We start from the raw sequence: 13,205 nt of genomic DNA on the forward strand, positions 1-13,205 counted from the left end.
CTGCTAAAGTCTACAGATTCTGTGCAACGTCTGTCAAGCTCAAGTTAAACTTTATTTATAAAGGGCAGTGTCCCTCTGTCCCTAAAGCAGCTGGCTTCCTCAGCAATCACTGGAGGCCTGAGTAACACTGACACTGGGTATCAATGACAGGGGAAATCATTTTTTTGTTTGTAGTCTGTGTGTGTGTGTGTGTCTGTGTGTGTCTGTGTGTGTTTGGAGTGGTTTTTGATGTAGATCAGAAGTCATGACCTTTTAAACGTGCTAAACTTGCTGTGAATGTGAATGAATTTTAATTCATCCATAAATGCACTTAAATATATGTCTGGAGGAAAGAAAATCTCTCTCTCTCTCTCTCTCTCTCTCTCTCTATATATATATATATATATATATATATATATTCACTTTATTTGTATCATGTCCACCCTTAAATAGCTTGTGACCCCACAGGAGGGCCCAAACGCCCAGGTAGAAAATAAAGGATCTAGATAGTGAATCAGCAATCGATATACCATCTCACCACAGTCCTCAGGCAATCCTCACCCACATCCTTTAACACTTCATCTACTGTAGGACACAGATTCCCTGGAAGCTTCAGCCATCTATCCTCAATGTCCTTCTAAACAGCTGACAAACCCCATTCCTGTTGGATAATTCATTTCTATTGGTTCTCTTGACTTTCCCTCAGTGGGGATCTCTTCCTCCAGTCTATCTGATATCTATCTAATTTATATCGAGGCAAATCCATGGAATTGACCAAGTCAGGCAATATGTGATAAGAGGGAATAGTATCTGTGGTTAGTGTGAGTGATGCTAGAGGCAGCTATAAAGAAGAGGACTTTCAGGATTATGCCATGTGTGTAATGGAGAGAGACGGAGAAAGAAAGGATTTGAGAAAAATAGAAAATATGAAGCGATGACTAAGAACAGAGAGACAAAAGAAATCCTCAGAGGTAATGTCATTTTGCAGGTGCTAATTTAGGATTAAGGAATTAGAATCAGTGATGTCAAATCCTCACTCTCTTTGAATCTCTCTCTCTCTCGCTCCCTCTCTCTCTCTCTCTCTCTCTCTCTCTCTCTCTCTCTCGCTCTCTCTGTGTGTGTAGCATCACCATCGTAGATGATAGGGGCAGAGTTGCTTCTGATCTGTGGTAGAGGCGGGGCTGGAGAGTACTGCATAATCCCAGTGCTGGCCCTAATCTCTAATCTGTACCCCTAATCCAGAGCGCTGTGATACACTATTTGTGTGTATTTGAGTGCATGCATGAGGGCATGTGTCTGAGCAAAGTGCAAAGGTTGATGCTGATATGTCACGTGCAGATATGAGTTTGAGCAGAAGGCTCTGTGTATGTGTGTGCATGTGTGTACATGTGTGTCCATATGTGCGCCCTTGTGTGCATGAGCGTAATGCCCCAGTGAGACCGAGGGGAATTTAGCAGTGGATTGAAAAGGCCTTGTTGCGCCAGAAGATTATGTAAGCACAACAACATTCCAATGACAAGGTCCAGGACGGCGAAGGTGATGCTGGCTTGATGTGAATGGAGCGCACCATCCCTGTGGGAACAGAGAGTCCCCATTGAAATATTATAACTGCCAAGCAATAAATGTCAGCAGATAAACTCGCCAACACCTTTTGAGATGCTTACTTTAACACTATGGTTATACACAGTTTTGAGTCTTTTGCCGTCTCTAAAAATCGGTCCCACTGTGCACTATTGCAACATTTGTGAGTGTATCTCTAAGTCTGTACACAGGGATCAACTTTTTTCCAAACCTTTCCTCTAGTCAGGATGGATTTAACTTCACCTAAAACCTAACGGTGCAATGTGTAAAATCTGCCAGAGGGTCCATGCAATCTAAATTTAGAGTAAAAAAAACAATATGCTAATTTCATAAGATATCTCTGCAACATAATACATAGACATCTTTGATATAATGTCAACACGTAAGCTCTTCACATTCTGTTGATAATGTTAGTAGGCTTGAAGTCTAGCTGTCTTCATAATGAATTTCTGCAAACTGTATGTCTTTTAGGTGTGAAGATATGAATTTATCACTGGTGATTGTTTCTCGCCCTTAAAACTCAGATGATTTAAAACAACCATATACCTGCAGAATACTGAGTAAGTACAACTCTTGAAGCTAACAGAGAGTAGAAGGGGATAAGGGGGGATATGAGAAAAAATGAGATAATAAAGGGAGAGAGGAAAAGATGATGAGGGAAGAGGTGAGAAACGATGGGAACAGAAAGGAAAAAAGAATAGAGAAAAAATAGTGTACCTGAGAACTACGTGGAAAACAGGTGTGCAGAGGCAGACTGAGAGTACCTCTCAACCTCACAGCTTCACAACTATATGCCTGTGTGTGTGTGTGTGTGTGTGTGTGTGTGTGTGTATTTGGGTGCATGTATGTATGTGCCAACAGGCTATGTGTGATAATGTGTTGTGTGACTCATTTTTAAGGGCTGTCCCAGAAGTCAGATAGCATTTGAAGGCATGCTGACAGGGCAACCTCTCTGCAAAACAAATTCATAGCACGCATTCTGAATATCTGCTAGGTAGGTGGAGGTAGCACAATATCAGAGATGAAATGAAAGCATTGAAGTACAATGCAACGTTTCAGCCAGACTCAGCGACACCCCCACTGATCTCTCAGCACAAGGTGCTACTTTGAATCACTAAAACTTGGCGCTGTGTTCTGGTTACTTTGACATTTCAGTGGCAGTAATTATTAATATTTTCAAATACTATTCCATCATTTCTGCAGTCATACATTTCATCCCTCCATGTTTTTCATCTGTTTAAAGCTGCAATCCAAAACTATCTGTACTTTCATGTTCTGCAAAGATGATGGAACATCCAGTGTCATGTTTGTTGAGTTGTTTCATTCATCCTCAGTGTTTGTAGTGAAACTGTCACTAGTCGATCAGTCGATGTAACTGTGATTATATTATTTTCTAACACAGGACTTTCATCCAGGAGGCCGCTGTTTGTGTCCCCTTCCAAAATAAAAGTAATTGTTGACATTTTGTCATTATTTTTTGATGAGGTTTATGTGAATCGCTAGTCACATGACTCTTTTCCTAAGCCTAAGTGGTTTTCTTGCTTAAACTTCTTAACGGCTTCTCATATTGCTATTGAGTGTCAAAAGTGGTCCAGACGACTGGCCGCTCGGACATGATGAATCAAAACTGAAGTGATGAATATTTAACGAATTAGAATCTTTGATCTAAAAACTCCCTTTGAAGAATGGTGTAGGAATGCTATTATGCAACAAAAAAATACAAAAATTGTTGACAATTGCATGATTTGTTGTACATTTGAATGCACACCCATTAACACATACAGGTACGCACAGACTCAGGTGTGATGGCACACCGAGACATCACACTTTGTCTTCAGCACCTTAAATCAAAGAGCTTGTGCCTGTCTGTGTGTGAGTGTGCCTGTGTGCTTCTCCACAAGTGTTGTGTTTAGGCTCAAAAATGAATCAAATGGAATAGAGTCTCTTTTTATCAGCTCAGAGGGGAAGTGTTTCAGAGGTTCTCCGCGTCAAGGTTATTCTAAGAAAATCTGTTTTTTACTGACACTCATCTCTTTAGCCACCCTCTCCTATTAAAAGCCTGTGCTCAGTCCAAATACAGGGAAGAAAGAAAAGGGTAAAGAAAAGCCGTCTATAGCAAGGTTATGTTCTGTGTGACAAGCTGCCATGACTAGTTTGGCTTTTGATGCGCCTCCATTACAGAAAGCCGAGAATACTTGTAAATGTATGTTCTGTAAATATTTCACAGACTGCTTTTGCAGAGTGTTTGTTCTGTTGTCAGTCGAGTGGTTAGGTGTGTCGGTGTGTCCTTGTCCCTGTTATGCAGATGCAGCGCAGCGACACTTGTAAATCAACAACATTGTCTTTATCAGCATCACCCCGATACAAAAGTCCTGATATCTGCTCAAAGCGATCAAGTGATGATGAATCGACATTGACTTTGATAGGTGATAAGATAAACAACTAGATGTGTGTGTGTGTGTGTGTGTTCAAAAGATATATAACAAGCATGTCAATGTTTGCCTCGAGAGAAGAGTCAGAGCAGCAGAGGGTATGTGGTATGACAGGCCTCGCATGTCAGACTCCATGTGAGCACAAACCACACACTTACAAACAACTGTGCAACCTCCACATGCGTGTACATCCACACGTAAGCACGCACATTGCACAGCTCGGTGCACGTCACTATACGCCTGTCCTTACTGGACAAAAAAGCTTATATGTCCCTCATTAGTGTTTGACATGTCACGGCAGCATGGACACAGGTGTGTGATTCTACAAGGATATCTTGTTTTTGCTTTCAACCAGACAGCGGGATCATGTCCTTTAAAGGCCTGTTTGTCTTACCCTGCTTTCTCCCTTCCTTTTCTTTTATGCATCTTTGGCTGCCTCTGTTTGGCTTTCATCTTATCTTTTTTGTCCTCACCCTTCCCTTTTTTTAGTAGAGTGCCAGTCTAAAAGGTTTCATCTTGACAATTCCTCACCAAGATCGAGGAGAAGAACATCAGGGGTTGATGTGGCAACCCCTGATGTTCTAAATGTTACACTAATGGTAATAACACGGAGGAAGTGTGTGCACATGTCTGCCATTCCTGCACTTTACAACCACTAACCCTGTTACACTAGCCCCGGTATGTGTGTGGATGGGTGAGCAGTTATATTAAATTAATACATTTTAGATGACACTCACACATGTACACACACTTACTGTATAATGGAGGAACACATTCTGTGTCAAAAAAAGCACTCATATGGGTAATCAAGCCCACCATTACAACCAGGTTTTAATAAAATGTCCAATAATTATTACCAGAAATGTGCTCTGCACTTTGCCATTAATCATTTGTGTGTTGCTTGTGTGTGTCTTCATCAGTGTATAACAAGACATGGCAGTTGCAGCCTGTTCCGTATTGATTAATCAAGACCACCCATGATTTACTTGACTTAACACAAAACAAAAACATGGCCAGAATTGACTTTTTCCCCAGCGTCTGTCGTGCTCAGGCTTTAGAATTCCTCAGAGGGCATTTCATTAGATTTACAGCCGTATGCAAGAATTGCACCGGGTGTAATTAGGAAAGAATAACACAATAAATATTCAAGACGCGGCTGAAAGCACTTTCATACTGTTAACATTACCATTCGGTCTTCCTGGTAAAAAGATAATGTTGTTAAACAGAGATCAGTCCATTTGTTCCTGCTGAGCTGATTGCCTGAGCTGAATTTGAGTGTGTTCAATATTGAGCAGAGCACACAGCAGCACGAGGTTGGTCCCAGGCCTTATTAGTGTGGTGGCGAATGATACCCAAGTAGTGAATGCAGCCCTCCGGCTGGCCCCTCCCACAACCAAGTCCCTAATCAGGGCCATCTTATAAAACGCACCTGTTGGCATAGTTTATTGTTTTTTAGTCCCTGTCCTCTGTCTCAACTCCATTGTTGTCCTGCCTTCGATGAGTGACTGCATATGTTAATACCCCATAAATGAGGTGGTTCACCTGCTGCTGCTTTGCTTTGACTCTTTGTTTAATTTACATTGTTAAACCAACTGGGTTTGTTTATTTGCCTTGATTCTTTTTGGTATTAGTTCCCTTTTTCTTTAGCTGAAGTAGAGTGCTATTGTTGGGAGGCTAAGCACCCGTGGTGAGGTCCCTACATATTATCCATGCATATACAAACTCTGGGATACGAGTGTGGACTGCACCATTTCTGTTCAAGACTGCTGTGTTGCACCTGAGGTGAGTTACCGGTAGCACCCCTGGGCACTCCTCAGTGTCGTTTACCTCTACCTTTATTTTTAATCCCTTATTGGTTTCAGTAATTTTCATTTGGCCCTTAATATTCTCTTCTCCCCCGCAGCTCCTGTCCCTGCAAATTTGATTATTTTTAATTTCCTTAAATAAAACCTTTTGGTTCATTTCACAAAAAAACGTCAAGACGAGAAGCAGATGAAGGCACAATTCTGTACTAAAATCAAGTGTACTACAGGACACAAGAGTGAAAAAGAGGATGAATGAATTTCTAAATACACGCACTCTTACACAAAACTTACAGTATTACGAGTTAGACATGTGTGGATACCACATAATGGTAATTATTTGTGTATGTGTTACCCATTACATTTGCTTCTTCCACCGAGTTCCCAGTACGGGGTCTTCTCACTATGCTTGTTAAAAACACTAATTCCCTCATTTCTCACAGAGCAGTTCACATCTCAGGTCGGTCTGTCTCTCTGTCTGTCGGACACAAGGACAGAAACAGGCTTAATAAGGAAACGCTCTAATGAAAATTCATCACATCTGCCCAGGGAGAGAGAGACGCCCATTTTGACTCCTCACACACGAACACACAGCACATGAAAATTGCCTTATTATTCTAAATTATGGGATTCGTGTGTTTCTAAACCTTCTACCAGTCTGTCAGAAATACTTCCTTCCTTACCGCTCTCCTTCCCCCCCCCCGTGTGTCCTCTGTTTCCTGTCCCCTCATTAGGAGAGTGGATCTGTGCAGGTCTTGCACAGTAAGTGCGTCCTCAGGGAGAAGGGCTACAGTACCTCTGTTTTATTGTGTTGACAAAAATGTGTATATGTGTGTGTGTGTGTGTCTGTAGCTAACTTGGAATGATGCAATATGTGGCTGACAGACTTGCTCTTTCTGACACCAGAATAGCCTGAGGCAAAAAACAGCAGGCACACACATACACACAGCATACATATAATACACAGACTGATGGATAGTGTGTGCTTTTTGTGAGTGTGTGTGTGTGTGTGTGTGTGTGGGTGTGAGTAACCTTTTGTGCGGATAAGTTGAATAGACACTCATACGTACAAAATCTCACAAAAAGTTGCAGGAACAAGCACTTCCTCTCCAAGTCGGACGTGAAATCAAATAGAAAAGCAGATCTCCACACAGCTATAGCTAGAGAGTGATGGGGGGCAGTAGGGGATCACAAACGGAAAGAAAAGGAAGACATTCATAGATATATTACATAAATCTATTGCATAAAGCACAAATGTGCATTTGCATGTTTAGAGCATTTCTTTCTCTCTCTCGCTCTCTCTCTCTCTGTTTCCATTTTGCGCTGCTTTGTCTGTATTATACAGTAAAAAATGTGTACTGATGTAAAAAAATGTGTACTGATGATGGCAGTCGATGAAAAGTCAAGGAACAAGACAATTCAGACTGTGGAGAACATGAATGTCCATCCAATAGCTGGTGAGACATTTCGCTTAAAAGCACAAATGTAAACCAGCTGGTGGCGCTGTAGGAAAAGTCAGGGGATCACACAAGTCTGTACGATTCATCTTCTGGATACCGTGAATGTCTGTGCAACTCCAAAGCTACTGAGATATTGTAGTCTTAGCAGACTGCTGGTGTGCCATTACACTTGAGAGTTAGAGCAGGTCTGATTTTTGATGGTTGATATTTGATTACACTTGGTTCATGTCATCACAAACTATTGATCAGCTATTTGCTTTGACCAGGGTTAGAATAGCATGCATCTGATTGACTTACAACCAAAACACATTTACTGCACACTAACAAGGTGTGAATGGAATAAATCCCATCCAACGCCAACGTCTTGAGATTGTGTCAGAAAGGTGTTGATTTAACTCTGGTAACTTTTGAGGCCATAGTTTTATTGAAGGGGCTAATGTTTTGTCTCACCTGCTGTATAATGTTTACAGGATATAATGTATTATATAAGATGTACCTACTATTTTGTTCTCAAATTGAACATTAAGGGAGAGGGAGTATCCAATAAAATGGCAGGGCTATTTGTTACAAAATTGTACAGGTGCTACATTAATTGCGTCCACATCGCGTATATGAACTACATCAATACTTGTTGAGCTGTAAGCACATGTGCCTTCAGAGAATTGTGTGCTTTACCGTGGAGCAAGGACATAGAGTAAATACTGCCAATGTACAAATTTCATTAAAATAAGAATCAATACGCCCCTTTCTTTGTGTAACCCCAAGTGTGTAATAGCATGACTCTCTGTGTGCTTAAATGATCTCACAGTGCTGGTCTACTGGCTGAAGCAGCATTGCACCTGTCCCCTGCACAAGCCAGCTTTTTGTTTGAAGATTTTTATTTCCTTGGTAGTTTTTGACTATGTTCACAATAACGTGGATTTAATTGAAAACACAAACCTTTTTCTTGATTTTGGTCTTCTATCCCTATAAAGCTGGCATTTTCTCCCATGTGGTATTTGTTGACCTGAAATTGCTTGTCTTGCTCTTTGAATGGGATGGGGAAAAAGGTTTTTGAAAAAGCTGATGTATACTTGTCAGCTCATCGACACACATCTGCTTACAAACCAACTAGCTGTTGTATCCCGTTATCTAGTTGGCCATCAATCACAAATCAAAGTATTCCACTTGTGCAATTGTTTGACAACAGAAAGAAATAGAATGGAGCTTCACTCCGCTGAGACTAAGTGGAGCTTTGGACAACAAACATTTTCTTGTACTCTCGAAGTTATGGTATGGATAATAAAGAAAAGTGTGTGACACACTCTTTAAATATGTTGTTTGTTGTTGTTATATTCAGTTTGCAGTTATAGCTCATTTTAAAAAGGAAGACAATCCCAACTCTGCAGCTACAGATATTTTCTGACTGTGATCTACTTATTCTACTGCGAATGTTTCCTCTTTATCCTGATGTATAACAATGCAAAATGTCTTTTAATGTGAATATATATTGTATTTATAAATCATTCACAAGTGAAAAACAAAAATCCAAACTACATTTTGTGCTTCACTCGTGCATGCAGGTTGTGAAAAAAAAGACTTCATGCGAAAAGTTTGTGGTGCAGAAAAAATTGCCCTGCCAGGCAGATACATGACTCACGTGTCATACGTAAAACCACTGAGTTAAACGACTCCTGTCAGCTCCGACTCAAGTGCATCTCACAGAATGCTACATATACGCCTCCCACAGACAAAAGCACAGAATGAAGGAGGCAATGTTGCTAATGTTTCAGAAGTTTGAGATCACTATAAAACATTCAGAGGATATGTAATACTCAGGGGAAGGAATATGGAAAGCTGATGGCAGTGTCTACCTATTAGTGTGTGAGTGTGCATTATGCATGTGTGTTTGTGACTGGGGTCAGTGGAGAGACACAACCTTCTCTGCCAAGTTGTTTCCTCCCCTAGCACAGGGTTGAAGAGCTGAGTCTGTGTGCACGAACACGCTCAGAGGCACATGTTTCAATGACTTAAAATGAAACTCCCTTCAGGTCCATGAGTGATGCTACTTTTATCAAACAACTTCATTTGTGTGCGTGTGTGTGTTTGATCGAAGGGCTCTTCTGGTTACACTTAATCCACTTTTGGGTGCTTGAGATATACTCGTGTGGAAAGAGAATATACTCTCTCTCTCTCTCTCCCTCTCTATCACACACACCTTTGTTCACTCTCTCTGTCAAACACATAGAGACACTACCCACGATCCACCTACAGTGTAGGTCCTACACACACACACACACACACACACACACACACACACACACACACAGACACACACACATTCAAATGCACAGGTACATGTGTTCAGCCATTGGTCTCATTGTTAGGTTTGCCCTCTCTGGGGAATAAATTAAACTGCAAAACCTTCTTTCCCAGCATCCATTTGTGTGTGTGTGTGTGTACCAGTGATCCCAACTGCATTAATTCATTCTTTTTGTGGCCTTTAGACGCAGAGTGCCTCTCCAAAAACCCCAGACCTCAGTTGAGAGGCTCAATCCACACCTCAGTTTGCATGCGCACACACACGCACACACACATCAACAAGAGTGAAATGGGGAGAGACACATAGAGATGCACACACGATGTAACACTCAGACACAAGCTATCACATTTCTCTCATACAACCCTCACTGTCTCTCCCCAGCCGGGATGTTAAGCTAATCGGCAGTAAAGAAAACTCCCCATCTCTCCACTTTTACTCCATTCCTACTATCTCCTCATAATAAACCTCTTTCTTCCTTTATCTTGTCCATTATACATCTCTACTGATTCCTATTGACTGCACTGGGGCAAACGTCCATCGACAAGGAACTTCAGCAAAGAATGTGGAAGACAACATGTCGTGAGCCTGAACTGCTCCATTGACTGCAAAATTAAAATAAAAAAATTAAAACAAGACACGATCAGAGCAGCATCCTGGTGACTGTCTTTTCTCTGTTTTATGAAACAGCAAGCACAGATCGTCAAGTGTTTTGGTGCCTTGTGCTTTTCACCACTATCTGTTACACAGCAAATGCTTGTGAATGTGGATGTGAACTGACTTTCATTACAGTAACCATATTGTCACAGTTTCTCATACGGTAGACGTTGAACTTTGAATTAAATTATTTTTTCAATTGATCTGGCTTAATAAACGGTCAAATAGAATAGCACACAGTACTGTGCATGATAACAATAGTCACTAATTCATCTTTTGGAAACATCAAAAAATGCATTCTCTCCAGATTGAGTTTGAACCCGAGGCTTACAGATAATGGAATTTTCAAGGTTCAGCTGTTTTTATTTTTTAATTTCAGCATAATTTGGCTGCTCATTATAATCTTCCGAGCTGCCTTTGAGTTTCAGGGGTATAAGGGACAGCTCTGCTCTGTGAGGTTCTAGTCAGTTTGTGGGAGGTGGTCATTTCTGTTTTAGTCACATCTGCAGTAATCTGAGTCCTGAAGGCTTTGCCTCACACACGCGTATATGAAGCATAGGAACTATGGACACAGCTGTTACAAATACACACATGTGTTGTTGTTACATATAGAAATGCTGACGTCATATCAGATTACTGTAAATGATGGAATGTCTGCTGTTTGTACCGACTACAAGGTGCGGAGCAGACAGAGTCCGAGCAAATGCCAAACTTTTGTTATGTTGGGGCATTCAGAGAAATAATCATCATATGCAATTTATGATACTAAATTGTGCTACTTCTGCACTAGCGCCTCTGTATGTGTGCATGTTTGCATGTGTGATGAGAACAAGCCTGCTCAAGCACGAGTCTTAAGAGGAAAATGAGGTCATTTGGTCTCATGGGAAAGTTAGAGTGAGACAGAGAGAGAAGGAAGGGCAAGAGAATGGACATCTATGATGAATACGGAAAAGAGAGAGAAGGAGCAGTAAGGAAAAGAAGGATGATGAAATAATGACTGCATGGTCCAGTTTGGGCATGTCAGCAGCACGTAATCACACACACAGATGGAGCCTCCCCACACACATACACACACAGGTCAGGGAATTACTTTCGAACCATCGTTTTGCACTAGTGGTCCACTCATGACAGCTGCCTATCAAGAATTCCAATTTCCAAGAGCTTCATCTGGAAAGCAATGTCCAAATTCCATCAGCGCAGAAAGTAACGCAAGATGAATGAGTGGAAGATAAACATCAATCTGTGGTGATAAGAACCTCACAAGGTGACATTTGAACATTGTGGCAAACCGATATGCTGAGGTTTTTTGATTATTTGTAAACCCTGTATATCCTGTTCACTCTTATGTTCATCATATTACTGTTGGTTAGTTTCAACTTGTGGCCACTGGTCCTCTTTGTCTATTCTTTTTCTTTTCCTGAGTTTGACCCATATAACAAAATGGAGAATTTTTTCCATCCTCCAAGTCTTGATTATTAATTCAGCTCATCCTGTCAAAATGTGGAGGTATAGCTATTAGACTTTGATATCCCGTCAGAGAAATACAAAAGTACTGGTGCTGCAATGTGGGTGTACTCCAGATGTTGTCTGCAGCTCTGATTACGCTTAAATAGACAAACGAACTGTGGCTGACTCTAGTGTAACTAGCCTGAGGATACTGCAGGCGCCTCTACACTCTAGGCTGTTGTGTAGTTTAACAGTATGCTGTTGTGAAGCACCGAGCTAAATATGAAATATCAACCAGGTCCTCCAATAGGACTTATTTTCAAATGTCTCCAAATGCATTGTTTTCCAAAGATCGAATGTCTGACTTGTACGAATGTCATTGCAGTCAGAGTAAGAAGATGAATGGGAAGCAGAAGAGGGGCAAATTGTGGTCATTATGGGCAGATCGGCACCTGTTTGCTATATGAGATGGCACAAAAGCCTTTAGGAGAATTCTGAGAGGTGATTGTTGTTCTGTGGCTGGATTAGAGCCTCAGAGGCACTTCAAAACACACGCAGACATACAAAGCAAGCTTTGACTCACACTGATGATGAAATGAAGAATATCATTTTCAAGATGAAAAGCACAATATTAAAACTCTAGGGGCTGAACTGAATGAACACGACACACACAAACACTAAGGCTATTAAATAGACTTATCCGGCATACAACATGAATTATTGATAGATGAGGAAAAAAAACAACGTAATCTTCATTGATGCACTGCCTCTTTTACTGTAACATTAGATACGTACCTATGAAAAGTGAACTTAGAAAATTACTCATGAGAACATGTCTGATTACCCTTTTGTGGGCTGCAGCTCTATAGTGGCGATCTGTGCAGAGATTCCTGTATGAAAGCTTCAATAGTGTGTAGAACAGCTGCTGGAACTTTAGGTCAACGGTATTAGGGAGGTTAACTGTATCGCAACTAATTAACAGCAATATTGCTGAACTGACCTGAGAACTAATTAGTCATTGGTTAAAACCAATCTGCCACTATCTGCATTATAGATGAACAAAGCAGGAAGCATAAAGGCCAAGCAGAGAGTGTATTGATTACAAGGAGTGCAATGCTTTTAAGACTTATATTCCAAATGCATTCCTGGAAAATTCATCAAAGGGGGACGTAAGAAAGTAACTTGGGTTAAAAATAAGAGAGGAAGGAGCAAAGAGTTTTGGTTGTGGGTGAGAGCCAAGCGAAGAGGAATGAAGAGGGAGCTCTGGTGCCAGACAATGAGGAATATTCAGAGGAGAAAATAAAATTGAGATGAAGATGACAAGAAAAGGGGAAGAATGAAAGACAGAGACAAAGCATGGAAGATGACAGATGTGAAGAGCGTGAGGGAATGAAAGTGAGAACGCTTCCGTGAGAAAGTCAGCAGTGTGTGTGTGTGTGTGTGTGTGTGTGTGTGTGTGTGTGTATGAGAAAAAAGTGCTTTTGTGAAATATTCAGTGTGATGGAAGACTTATAGAAGCAAAATCCCTTCCCTGGAGAGAGAGAGAAGA

This window comes from Pholis gunnellus, assembly GCF_910591455.1.
Source record: "Pholis gunnellus genome assembly, chromosome: 2".
NCBI classification, from domain to species: domain Eukaryota; kingdom Metazoa; phylum Chordata; class Actinopteri; order Perciformes; family Pholidae; genus Pholis; species Pholis gunnellus.